We start from the raw sequence: 14,921 nt of genomic DNA, 5'->3' as shown, positions 1-14,921 counted from the left end.
GAACCATAAAGACACGCCTATCAGCATAGTAGTGAGTGGTATTACAAACTCTGCACTGACTTGACACATCACTAGATATCATCTGACGTAATGATACAAGTTCAAGTGAGGTCACAGTAAAGTGAAAACTTTTCCAGTAAGCCATACTTCGATATGTTTGTCAGAGTAATTTTGTCTTATTTTAATACTGAAAAAAAAAAAAAAAAAACCATGGGGGGGAGACCTTGTAAGCTCTACCAGTAGCATCCCTGGGTGGCAGATGAGGGATTCCACCACATATGGTGGGGTGACCTGAATAGCTATGGTAGTAAGGACCTGTGAACCAAGTCTCTGGGAGCTTAAATACTAAAACACCCTACTTCCAGGGGATGTAAATATGGAGGTCCCTGTCTGGCGTTTGTATGTATGCATCTGAACTTCAGATCCCCTGGAAGATTCTGAAGTCTGATTAGTGTAATATGTATCTAGTCAGCAATGTATGCAATGAAGGGGATAAGGAACTGGCCACCCTACCCCATTATCTCCTGGCCTAGCTGCTTCATGAGTGATACCTTGTTGGTGTCACTTGTGAAGTCCAGACCTGTCTTCTGATAGTTGACTAAACATGTCTGAGGTAAGAGTGGTGAAGATCTCAACAGCGCAAATTTGATGGTAGCAGAAGAGGCAACCTTCATTTGATAATGGTACAGTCTTAGACAAAAAAAAAGACCGGCTGCCATACGTTAAGTCCCCTTCAGAAGATTTCAGTTGATTCTGTAAGAGCTTAGTTTACACGTGAAGGAATTTCTGATGCACGACTCCACTCTGTTTTTCCTTTGTTTGTTGCCTTTTCTGTCTGTTTATAGGTCAAGTGTTATGAATAATCTATAACGAAGATATATATTCAAGGAGTAAATTAGGTGCAAAAATAAACATCCTTTCCCTACTTGTGTGAACCAGGCGCTACCTGAAGTGGACTTACACAAATTCACGTTACAGGAGAACGGCCATTTTTTTGTGTCTAAGGCTGAACATACGTATGATGGGGCACGCAGTTAAGGCATAACGCTATAAAGCCAGAAGGTCGCGGGTTCGATCCCCAATGCAGTCATGGATTTTTCCATTGGCCTAATCCTTCCGGCCACACTATGGCTCTGGAGTGTACTCAGCCTCTAACAGAAATTAGTACCAGGGGCATTTCCTTAGGGGTAAAGGTAGCAGGCACGTAGGATTGACACCCACTATTAACTTATGTAGACTGTCTGTAAAGGTGGGAGCCTTAACCTCTCGCCACTCACCCTCTGAGCCGATCTGGCCTGTCATGGGTTGCCTTTATCTTTTACATACATGTGAAACTGTGACTGTTAGTCTATGAGCTGACAGCTCTGGTCTTACTCTGCTCCACGTTGGTAATGTGCTCAGAGGACATTTCATTTATTCTCTCTTTAAGGAAACTGAAATGACTGGACAAACATAACGAATTCAGCTCTAAAAAAGGACCTACGACATGAAATATCGGAAAAACTAAAACTAGCAGTTTGGAATGTAAGGGGTATATGCCACAAGGACGAACTACAAAAAGAACTTAAACATTCAGATACCGACATAGCATGAACTTAGCCCCATAAACAAAAGAGAAATTAAAAGGGGTGGTACAGTTGGAAGATTATATAACGTTGTGAAGTCTCACAAAACAAGAGTATTAGCAGGAATTGCAATATTTTTGAAGAAAACATGGAAGAAAAAATACAAAGTTATCAATTGAGGAGGTTGCTGGAAAAACGAACTCGGTTCTCATGCTGTTTTTCTATCATTTAAAACTATTCTACTGTGTGGAGCATGCTTCACAAAATTTTAACACAGCTATAAAACTGAGGAAGTTGAGGGATTCTTGTAACACCATGTTGGCTAAGCTGACAGGATATAACAGCTGATTACATCACTCCTGTCCTCACTGACTGTTACAAGAGATTGAAGAGAGTTTATAGATTTATTTACAAAGTTTTGCACAACATGGGGAAATGCGTATTATTCAGTTGAGAAGCTTCCGTCATCCAGTCTGCTTTCAAAAAAAAAAAAAGCTGAAAGAATTTATAAAAGTTATATTACCAGTTGTTCTGTATGGTTGTGAAACTTGGACTTTCACTTTGAGAGAGGAACAGAGGTTAAAGATGTTTGAGAATAAGGTGCTTAGGAAAGTATTTGGGGCTAAGAGGAATGAAGAGTTACACAACATAGAACTGCACACATCGTATTCTTCACCAGACATATTGAGGGCATGTGGTATGGGTGAATCCAGAAGTGCATATAGTGTTAGTTGGGAGGCAAGAGGAAAAAAAAAAGACCTTTGGTGAGCCCGAGACATAGATGGAAGGATATTATAATGAATATGAGGGAGGTGGGTCATGATGGTAGAGGTAGATTACCCTTGCTCAGGATAGGGACTGAAGGCTTATGTGAGGGCAGCAATGAACCTACAGGTTCCTTAAAAGCCATAAGTAAATAAAGATTTTGCACTGATCTGGAAACTCCCAGATATTAATTCAATCGAAAATCTTCAAATATTTTATTTATTTCTCAAATGGCAAGTACATTAATAAAATATCATTGATTCATTACTTTCCTTGCTTTCCAATACCACTTGGTCTCAATGGCGCACTGCAGTCCTGGGCAGGTTTGAAGATGAGCTCGGTCCATCTTCTCATTCAGGTCACACAACTTGCGGTTTGGTGACAGCAGGATGACAAACCAAACAATATTAAAGCAGAAAACTGGACTGCATAAGTTTGGTTACCCTATACATTGAAAACGTTAAAGAAATTACATAAAAATCTTGTCGGTCCTATGTCAAGTCACTGTATGTTAATTCAACATTGAGAGCAAACAATATATTATTTCAGTAATGTAACAATTTTTATGACTACTTGATTGAAGTAAAAAGTATAATTTTTTTCTACATCAAATCTAGGCCTATTCTCATTAATATGCACAGAGGTGTTTCTGAAAAGATGGCGAGGGGAATTAAACATCCTTGAAAACCAGTTCACGTACTGTTTTAGTTGATACCATATAAAATATAATTTAGCCATTTGGCAAACACTGAAGAAAAGACTTAACATTATAAATATCAGTAATACTGATTAATATGTCTTCTTTCCAATATGTAGATTTCTAGTTTTGTTTTTAGTTTACTGTAAATTTCAACGAACTGCTTGCTCAGATTTTTGGAAAAGAAAAATAAATTTGCTGGGTCGCTGGCTAAGAAGAAACTGCATACTGAAGAATGCACTTGAAGGAATCGTGAACTGGAGAAAGTTCATAACAGAAGGTATCACATGATAAACATTATGATAAATAAAACAATAATCAAACCAATATTGTGCTATGAATGCAAAACTTGAATTATACCCTGATAAATGGAGGAAATGTTGGACAGCTCCAAAAAGATCTTAAGACTGATTTATGGCCTGGTAAAGTAGCCACGTTCAATTAGTAGGCTAGCGGTGTCAAAGAGGACAGAAGCTTTGTAGTTTCAATAATTTTAATTATGTCGCGCTGTCCATTGTCAAGTCTTTTGAAGGCTGCTCCAATACTCCACACGGAGTGTATAAACCAGAGTTGCAAATTTTAGCAGTGTCTTGTTCTAGTTCACAGTGAAAATTAATTATATTACAGTTCAGTGTATAATAAAAATGTGGAGGCTGTGGGAAGCGAGTGAAGTGGCGAAACCGATACCCATGAATGTCAATAACAATGGTAATAATAATAATAATATATCAGAGTTAAATAACAATTCAAATTCAAAAGCTAGACCAAAATTATGTAAGCAGTGTCAAACGTTTGTGTGCAATGCTCACACATATGTTCTGAAAAAGAATTTAGGTCAAGGAAAAATTTCGGAGACATCTAAAATTCTTAAATTAAATAGAAATACTGCAAGTAAAATTGTAAAAAAGGGACCTAAGACACCTAAAAAGCGTGGACACAAAGTCACAAAATTTAATAAAGTAGATGGTTTTACGTGTGATTACATTCGCCGTGAAATATATAGTTCTTACAATAAGGGCCAATCCTTAACAATAAAAGAATTATTACAAAAAGTCAAACTTTCCAGTTTTCCTTATGGAGAAACAACCTTAAGAGAATTGGTTAAAAAACTTGGGTTTCGTTTTCGTATCCTGAAAAGGAAACAAGCTATTATGGAATCCGCAAGAATTGTGGCATGGCGTTATAATTATTTGCAACGCCTAAATAAACTGCGGTCTGAAGGATCACAAATTGTATTTCTTGATGAAACATGGTACGATACGCACGATGTTGTTCAGAAAGGATGGGATGATGGCGCTATCAAATTTCCCACTCTTAGATCATCTGTAAAAGACATAATAAATTTTATGCAATATCACAAAATTCCAGTGCCTTATCCCATTCCTATTGAAGCAGCCATGATGCAAACAATTAGGAAAGCCAATATTAATAAAATATACATAGTGGACAAATTAGCTGCCTCTTATGGACATGAAGTTCGTCTCCCCCCTTATCATTGTGTTCTTAACCCGATAAAGCTAGTACGGGCTCGCCTTAAGTCCCATGTGAGGAAAAACAATACAACCCCAACCCTCAGTGCTAGTGTGTGTGAGCATTTAAGAGGAGTTGAAAACATAAATTCTAACCTCTGGTCGTCCTGTGTTGACCACACAATCAAGGTCGGAGAACGGTACTGGATACAAGACACAACAGGAGATGGGGAACATTTCATTGTGGATTTAAGAGAAAGTGACACGGATGATGAATAGATATTAAAAAGTAAGGACGCCTATTTTAATTATTTACATTTAAAATAAAATTACATAATTTTTACTTATATTACTTTATTTTATTATTCATTTATTCTATTTAATTATTTCTTTAAATAATTTAAAATAAATAATCTTCAAATTAACTCATGCTTTGAGCAATTAAGCCTAGCCCATATCCATGTTATATTAATATATAGCAGCAACAAACAAGACGTAACAACATCGCATTTTCATTTTATTAACGGTGCATGCAATAAAGACCTACAAATCTTAAAAGGAACACCGCTGCCTAATAATTAAACGAGGCAACTATAGAATGAGGGGGAATGGGTGGATAAGTTATAACAGAGATATACAACTTACATAAAGATATTAAAGTTTTCAACTCTATTAAGTTAAGACAACTGCAGTGGGCAGGATATGTTATAAGTAGAGACGTGTATTTCATGCACTATAAAATCCCAAAATATGCATGCATTCATGTATCAAACTATGATCATGCGAAAAATACATTAAAATATGCAATTCAATTTTTGTTCCAAATTTCTTATTTCACTTTTTTTTTTTTGCATAGTTATCATTTTCAAATTGGTCTGTGAGGTTCCTGCACTTGTCAGTCAATATGTTTTTGTAGGCAGTGAATGACCTCTCCACATAGCAAGAAGTTTTGGATGCAAATTTGAATGAACCTTTTTCTGTTATTAAGTTTCTTTCTTTTCTTTTTCAATCCTGATTCCTGAAGCTAAAATAAGGGACATAAAAATGTAGATACTGAGGTGTCCATTCAAAACCATTAAAACTTGCATTTAAACTGAATATATTGTATATTACATGATGATTAAGCTAAAAATAGCTTAAATATGCATTATGCATATTTTTATCCCCAAAAAGGCCAAAATATGCAAATATGCACAGAAAATGTATACATAGGCTATTTGGAACCGGAAAGTAATGAAATAAGTACTACGTTTCAGCTATGACCTATATTGCTATAAAACATGCATTTGCATAGAATTCTCGTATCTAGTTATAAGAATAGAGGAAGAGAGGATCCCCAGGAATGTCCTATCTCAAGAAATTTATGGTAGGAGAAAGGTTGAAAACCCAGGAAGAGATTGGCAAATGAAGTCAAACTACTGAGGATATGGGCATGGAAAACAAAGGCTAGAGAAAGAGAGTATTTGAGACGACATAAAGAGCAGGCCAAGGCCCAATTTGGACTCTAGCACCATAGCAGCAGCAGACAACATTAAGGCATATGGAAACTAAGAGGAAGGCAGAAAAGAGGGAAGATTGGAGAATGCCGAGTTTGCAATGAAAGACCTGTCCTCGAGCAGAAAAGAATGAATGAATGACCATGTCTAGAGAGTAGATTTTATATTTGTTAATAACTGAATAGCTTTTTTTTTTTTTTTTGTAGAAACCGTAGTTCTTTAATAATTTCAGCTTTATCATCCAGTCCTGCAGCCTTGTTTGGCAGATGAAGGATTTGCCACTTTATTTCGTCCAACCTAGCAGTACAGGTATGGGGCACATCATTGATATTGACGTCCGTGAAGGTTTGAGTGCTAGTAGTTACTTCGTCGTGTACTTGTCATACAGGTCAACATGTGGAGAGAAATTCTGGAGGACTGAAAAAATTGTGGCTTTTTCTTTGTCACTATTAAACACATTCCCAAATGGACGGTTTCTTTCAAAGGATTTTGTCAAAAGTTCATTTTCCAAACTTGGCTCATATTCTCGATATTAAAATTTTTACTTCGTTGGTTGAAGCATTAATTACTTGTTAATTTCATTAATTTAACATCTCAAATAATTAACACGAGCTTTCGGGTATACGGAAGCATGTTATTTTTAACCTACTTAAGCACGGCCACCAAGGCTCGTGTGGTAATCTGACCATACCACCGCCATGCACTACCCTAGCTCAATCGATCAAGTCGACAATACTTTCATTGTTGTATGCTGTTATTATTGTGAATTAGTGATTTTAAATTTGATCATTTTCGTCACACCAGATGTCATTTGACCTTTTACCCTATACTGTGGTGCGGATAAAACGGGTAATTGTTATTTTAATGTCGCCAGCCAAAGACTATAGAGTTGGCGCTGACATCAGACCAGCTAGCAGTCGACACAGCAGAAATATAACAGACATACAATTAAACATCTAGGCACATCATGTACTCAGTAATTTTTACGGATTTGCATGTTGTCAGCCAGTTACTCACAGTTATAACAGCAAGAGCGAATGAAATGAGGGTTGGCAATATTAGAATTACAGAATTTCTTTTGTAGTTAAACTTACTTGAACACCTCCCGGGAATAAGGGTATACGGTACATTGTTTCCCTATGTACTTCGATCCTTATTCTGGGGGAGGGGATATTCAATTATTGTAATCATATTAAATAAGTTTTTTTTTTATCCAGTGCCACCAGGTTGTCTTTCGACATTTCTGGTCTCCTCTCCTGGCCGTGGCTTAGTTGTAACCTACTTCTGAGGTTGGGGAACTTTACATAATTTTGTCATTGCAAAAATAGTATAAACACAAATATTTACACACCAACTAATATATTTGTTTGGTTGCAATATTCATATTTGAAATTATTGTGCCACTATGAAAATATTACAAACGCAAATATTTACAAATGTATTGCTTTTCTTGAAGTTACAACGCTAACGAAGTTAATGTTCAAGTTCCTCTCATCGTAGCATTATCATCGAGAATTTCGTTTTGTAATAATTTCTGCCACAATTACTCTTACCCTTCCAAGCATACCTGCAATAATTTAAACACTTCACTCGTATAACCAGTAGCAACCGTACTACCAGTACACGAAATTTACCGTATTTGCAAACTCACTGATCAACAATGAACAGAATATTTCATAACGATTATTTTGTCAAGTTTATTTACACATGCTTTAACATCTGTGGGTATACCAGTAGGCCTTTGTTACTATTGAGTTTCTGTTTTGTGTTATAGGTGGCTTGTGTTCATGTAACGGACTTCCAAATGCGAAACTCAACGTTATCACCTGGCCGAACTCGCTCGATTAAAACGATTATGAACTCGTGAAAGATCCATTGTTGAAATTTCAAACATGAAGATCGCAAGTAAACAAGATATATTATATACATATAGCCAGTGTGCGTTTATATTACTTTCGTCTTGACAAAATTATGAAAACGGCAATGGTAAACTTTAGCGGTCCCTGCTTGATTATAAAAAAATTGCAGTTTCTATATTGTCTACGCTGATTTCACTCCGTTTAAATCTACCGGAAGATGGTTATGTGCAAACCCGCGAAAATCACTAGTCTCTGGCTGACGACGCTGAAATACGAGACTATCTAAAAATGTATTCCACGTCAATAAATGAAGGCATACCGAAAAATCACGACTATTAAACCTTTGCGTGATAATCACTGTTACGAACTGCAAATTCCAAGAGTGATAAAATGGGCGACACCTCCAAGTTTTAGTACAGTACTACTCCATGGTTCAGATTTCTGTAGGCTAGTTACTATATTAAACAAAACTTGTATGCTTCAACAGAAAAGCTTCAATAATTCAGTGCATAAATAACGAATATTATAATGGAATTATGATTGCTGCGAAATCGGCTTTCTGCAATATGTTGAAACAATTCTGAAACTTTCCCCTACATTCTTAAGCAAATAAGCACATAGATTTAAACATTACGTCTCACTGCCAAATCACCTTTGTAATGTTGGCCTTAATTTCAATTCCGGATATAATTTTATCCACTCATACCGATTTGGCAGCAGCCAACCAGTTTGGCGAACATTACCAATAATGAACATGTAACAGTACACAGCACGATAAATCACAAATAAAGAAATCACTTTGTAAATATATTCTGAAAAGAAATGTATGTACTACCCTTCGTCCCAAGTCTATGAGATACGACTTGCAACTACAGGCTGTACACTTTTATCTATGATCAACTTCATGATCAATAGTAACGAGCAAGTAAACCGCCCGAAGACTGAATACCGCTCAATCACCAATAAGTCACGCTGATGCAGCTTTTTCTGTATACCACATAATCATACTGAAGATTTGTGGCATGTTAGAAAAGGCTTAAAAAGAACTAACTTTTCGACTGGTTAGGTTATAAACCTGCACACGACTTCACGCCATGACGCAGGCAGCAAGACTGTAGATTTGAAAATTCGGTTGGAACCGTTGGAGGAGATACCGTTACTACAAAAGTGGTGCCAACCCAGTAACAATATAATTGTTAATGGCGTTATTTGTACAAGTGCAACAATTGAAAAGCGTGCGTAAAACACGGAATTTAATACCTATTTCGTTCGTCAGCAGCAAATTTGTAGTATTATTAATATAAATAGAGCTTAAACATTTTCTAATTCAATTACAAAAACTACAGCTTAAGTTGGCGAAATTGGTTACAATATGTCTGTCATAAATGTTGCCAACGGTTACAAATGTTAAGGCTGCACCCAACGAGTTAGAAAGAGAAGACTTACTCTTTCTAACTCGTTGGTTGCCCCTGAAAGGATAAAAAGAAGGTTGCACAGAGCTAGAAAAAGACTCTTGCATACAATTATACTCTCTCTGGTTTACTCACACGCCAAAGGCGCTCAACTTGAAAATTTTTTTGTACTAATCATGAAATGCAAGTGAAAGCTTATCACAGTAAGATTCCGGATCAAAGGATTAATATAATAATAATGTGGAATTACAGTCTTCGAGAAATACGATGGAATTCAATAAATTTATTTAAAACGATTGGAAGTGTTATTATTACTTATTCATGACTTTTAGAGAACCCGGAGGTTCATTGCTGCCCTCACATAAGTCCGACATCGGTCTCTAATTCAGTCTGTACCATCATATCCCACCTCTCTCATATCCATTTTATTATTCTATATGAATTTCTAGATTCGCCCATTTAAAACGTCTGGATTTGATGTCCCTAATTAAATCAGGTGAAGAATACAATGCATGCAGTTCTACATTGTGTAACTTTCTCCATTCTCCTATAACTTCATCCCTCTTAGCCCCAAATAACTTCCCTAAGCATCTTATTCTTAAACACCCTTAATCTCTGTTCCTCTCTCAAAGTGAGAGTCCAAGTTTCACAACCATATACGAGTAGAACAACTGATAATATAACTATTTTATAAATTCTAACTTTCAATTATTTTCAGAGCAGACTAGATGACAAAGTCTTCTCAACCGAATAATAGTAGGCATTTCCCATATTTTTTCTGCATTTAATTTCCTCCCGAGTGTCATTTATATTTGTTACTGTTGCTCCAAGATATTCGAATTTTTTCACTTCTTCAAAGGATAAATTTCCAGATTTCATATTTCCTTTTCGTACTATGTTCTGGTTACGAGACATAATCATACACTTTGTCTTTTCGGGATTATTATTATTATTATTATTATTACTAGACTGTATTGGGCCGTAGAGTGTGATACTACGTATATATAACGTCTTTGATAGAAATTTCTGTCAAGGTTGATCGCCTTTTATTTTTACTGTGGTAATCAGTATTCTGCAAATTCTACTCTCTTCCTTAATCTAGTCCTAGCACTGTTCGAATTATTATTTAAGTAATAAACAAAGCAGCCAGAAAGAAAGTCAATATACTGTAGGCACACAGTAAAACCAGATAGCGTTTATTTCACTATCCTGTATAATACACTTTTTATTTTTTTCTGGTCCTCGGACATATAGTTTATAAAGCGTTTATTGCTCTCAGTACTCGCATATGATGCTCTTTTTTCGTGGGATTATTTATTTTGTGGCACACTAATCCATAATTGTTCAATTTCTCCATGGATATAATATACCAGTTTGTAATACTCGTACAACCCATTATACTTTTGCTGGCCTAAAAATACTTTTATAGGCCCTAATGCCAAAAAGATATGGGGCGCTCAGAGCACAAGGGATTCAAGTCACAAAAATAAACTTTTCAGAAAATTATACTTAAAGCCTTTATGTATAGTTAATAACCCATTAAAGGTGAGTGTAAATTTAAACATCTGCACCATTGCAAAGATAGTGAGAACATGATTCTTTTATGCTCTGAAAGTAGCCTCATGTAAGGTATGTACAGACGAAATATCTCCCAATTGACCAAAAGTGGACTTGATTCCCTTGTGCTCTGAACGCCCCATATATTTGTTTACTTATACTTATATTTATTTAATTGGCAATAATTATCTGCAGCTTGTTTGGCTTTAATAACAATTCCAGAAGGAATTTCGGTTTCAACAAATCTAGACATAATTTCCAACATCACAGAACATTGTTGATTAAATTCAGAGACTGATAACAACAAAGAAACAATAGTAATAATAGTATCGTACGTGGCCTCCCTCAATGAATAATTTTTATTCTACGTACCGTATTTTTTTTCTAGTACACACAGTCCCTAGATACCAAAACAAAACATACTGAACAAGACATACAAATACAAAGCGAATTTCTAACTTAAAATTCCCATTAAAAAGTTTTAATTTATTATGGACTAGTGCGTCACAAATAATATATGAGCCTTTGGCGAAATTTCATGTTTGAACCTCGGGCCACTTGCACCCTTGAGCCAGAGCCCCTCGCTATAAACATCTTCATTTTGCCCTTGATACATAAATTACTATTTATTATTATTTTTTTTCTGGGGAGAGCCTGAAGGCTAGCACCTCATCTTGAAACTTATTGTGCAACCTCCTTATAATGGGATGATTACTGAAGTCTTTAAGACTGCATTACTTGAAGTACATGATTCACTGCTTGGTGCGATCTTACCCGGTCAGCTACAGCATCCAGTTCTGACAGAGTCCTTGTATGCAGAAATACCCCTACTTCTCAGATCAATGGCAGGTGTTCACAATTCATACGTTCTACTGCATATATTGACCTAAAGATCCCTGCACCGTAGATATTACAAGTAATATGGATTTAAATTTGTATTTGCAGGAACAAAACCACACTTCAAATTTTGACTGCTTGCGAACAAGACCGAGAGCCTCAACAATGAACGAATAAAGTTAAAATGTGCGACATATTTAATATGAGTCAAACCTAAGTTACCACTGCCTTGCTTTCAGGCAGGCAGCACGTTGGGTTTATTTATTACAGGCAATTGAAAACCTAACTTTCTAAAGATGCTAAGTGCCAATTTTTCAAATTTCATTTTATTCAATCTAAGGTAGGAACATCCATAAGAGAATATCATACTGAATTGTCTTTGTTGTAGCTCAACTGTAAGTGACTCATTCGTGTGCCAAAAGACAGTGTTGGAGGTATCTTAACATGCATTTGCAGTGTATTTTAACCAATATCTCAGAAAGCTGTTTTTAGCACTTAGCACCTTTAGAATGTTAGATATTCAATTGTTTTCTCTAAGCCTGGTGCAGGCACAATAAATAGTTTTCCTTGTTAATTATTTCCACTCAGCTGGTGACAAAATTCTGCTGGCACTTTACATTTTTAATCTCAGTTAGTGAGGACTCAGGAACGTCGCTAGGGGGGTGCGAAAGGGTGCGCAAGCACCCCATAAAAAGTCGGAGTACCCCTTTCCGCACCCCAAAGGGCAATTTATTAACAAAATACTAGGCATAAATTATTTTGAAGAACAAAAACAATTTCTTGGATGTGAAAAAACAACTACGTCCCATAGTGTATCGTAATGGATGTGATGAGCAATAATAATAATAATAATAATAATAATAATAATAATAATAATAATAATAATAATAATAATAATAATAATAATAATCATAATATTATTATTATTATTATTATTAATATTAATAAACAGATGTATAGTATGCGCGCAAGTGCATGAAAGAACATTTTGGATTTTTTATGTACCACATTTTTACAGCTCGCACCCCATCCGCACCCTCCTTGCTCTGATCCTGGCGACGTCACTGAGTAAGGTGACTGAGCTGTATTGAGAAATATATTTTTTCAACTATACTAGAATTAACGAATGTTTGTACTTTTGACAGTTAACATTATGAGTGAGGTGGGGACATGTTATCATAGCAATGTCCAATCACAGTCTGTTCCCCTCTCACCCTGCTGCCACCAATCTTCAACAAGCATGTGAAGCGTTGCCAGTTCAACAAAATACACCCACATAGTTTATGAGTCAATTGATTTTCTGTGACAGCATTTCACTGTTCATTGTTCTTAGTTTTATTCTTTAATATTCTGCCTTTTTATTTCAGTGTTTCATAGTAATTGTTGTAGGGAGTTATTATAAGTGTGTGTGTGTTGTTATGCCTATTAGTGTTCATTTAGTTTTTACGGTTTATTTTTAAGTTTAAATTTAAAATGGCACAGTCAAGCCTTAAAGGTAAAAGAGAGTGGCCATTACTTAATTCTCCAAAAAGAAAAACTGCAAGGTTTGGCAAAGGAACACCGATTCGTGGCCAAGCCCGTGAAATGGTATACTCTCTTAGGGCTTATTTTGAATTAGAAAGAGAGAATGAGGGTCCGCTAATTGATGTTAATAAAGTGTTGGAGAGAACTGCTGCTGCTGCTCTAAACATTTCCAGAAATACTGTCATCAATAGTGGCAAGGAAAAGTGCGAAAAAGAAAAGGAAGATGGCACACCATCTGGGCCTTCAGATAGCTTGCTGGAAACTCCCGGAAAAGTCAAAGCCAGTCACGGACCTTGATTCATTCACTGCCATGTATATTCATATTACGAGAGAAAAGAACATCCGACTTTAAAAAAGCTCCATTGCAGCCTCCAACAGGCAGGTCTTTTTCATGGCAGTGAATAATCTCTTCGCCTTTCTTTAAAAAAACTTGGGGTTCGATTACGAAAAATTCTCAACCTGAATGGTGTTGATGGAAAGATGTGACATTGTAGCCTGTCGGTGCTGTTACCTGAGAACAGTATGAAGGTAGGAGTTCGAAAATGTCATTTGACTGGATGAGACGTGGGTCAATGCTAATCACACATTATCCAAAGGTGGACTGACCTTACCTGCTGCACAATGAAAGTACTGCTGGATAAGGGAGAGGGAGGGTCACTGTCCTTTATGCTGGCAGTTCTCATGGTTATGTTCCTAAATGTTTTCCGATGTTCAGGTCAAGAAAAACAAGGGACTACCATGAGGAGATGAATGCTGCCACATTCACTGATTAAAAATATCCCTTCAAAATCTACCATTGTCATGGACAATGCTTCTTATCACTCAGTGATATTGGAGAAAACCCCAGCAAATCAGTGGAGAAAGGCAGAAATACAGTCCTGGGTAGAGTAGAATGTAGCTGAGAAGCATACTACAGAATGGCCAAAATAAAACTGGCCCAGAAAATCTGTAATATTTACATTTATATATTTATACATGCAGAAGATGCACATGCGCAGACATGTGACAGCAACTCATTGTTGCATTGAGATCACGGTTTCCTGCATTCTCAGAGTCATTTCCGCATCAGTCTTACACATATAAATTCATATATTTCATATACATTTTCCGCAGGCCAGTTTTATTTTGCCACCCCATATAAATCTTGAACCAGACCTAAAGAAACAGGAATTAATGGACTTAGCGAACATGTATAAACTCAGGATTCCCATTTATGCAATAGACGAACTGGCTAAGAGACATGGTCACAGTGTTATCAGGTTCCCCCCTTATCATGCGCACCTATACCCCACTGAACATATTTGGACTCAAGAAAAGAATTATGTAGCCAGGATCAACAAAAAATTTACGATAGCTGAGGCAGAGAGACTTACCAGAGAGGGAATTCAGGAAGTCAACATACAATTATTCTTTCAAATGAGACAAGCGTTTCATCAAAAAAGCTAAGAAATGCTAAATGCTAACATAAAAATGCTATAAAATGCTAAATTTTTCTTTACCTTACTTTTAAACGCGAATTTTGTAATTTTAATATGCTAAATCTACCATCTCTAGAATAGAATCTGTGAGGTTCTTAAGATACTTCAATATGTGGTATCAAAATATTGGGAAGCAAGAAAGAGAATGACTTTGTTGTTAAATCGAGAACATTAAATACATACATACATATTTAATATTGAAAATACTTGCTTTGACAAATAATCTAATCCTATAACAATTTCAATGACATCATGCATAAGA

The 14,921-nt window shown here is 36.1% G+C and overlaps 1 long non-coding RNA gene across 1 annotated transcript; it reads right to left on the bottom strand.

The window, feature by feature from the left end:
• Positions 1-2,531: 2,531 nt before the first annotated feature.
• LOC138700013 (uncharacterized) lies at positions 2,532-9,166 on the bottom strand. Its single transcript, XR_011332144.1, has 2 exons — positions 8,504-9,166; positions 2,532-2,774 (listed from the first exon to the last, which is right to left on the bottom strand). It is a non-coding gene; the product is annotated as an uncharacterized lncRNA (long non-coding RNA).
• Between the last annotated feature and the right edge of the window lie 5,755 nt (positions 9,167-14,921).

The sequence above is a fragment of the Periplaneta americana genome, chromosome 5 (genome assembly GCF_040183065.1).
Source record: "Periplaneta americana isolate PAMFEO1 chromosome 5, P.americana_PAMFEO1_priV1, whole genome shotgun sequence".
Classification (NCBI taxonomy): domain Eukaryota; kingdom Metazoa; phylum Arthropoda; class Insecta; order Blattodea; family Blattidae; genus Periplaneta; species Periplaneta americana.
The sequence above is the reverse complement of the archived record's forward strand: the minus strand, read 5'-3'. Positions and strand labels throughout refer to the sequence as shown.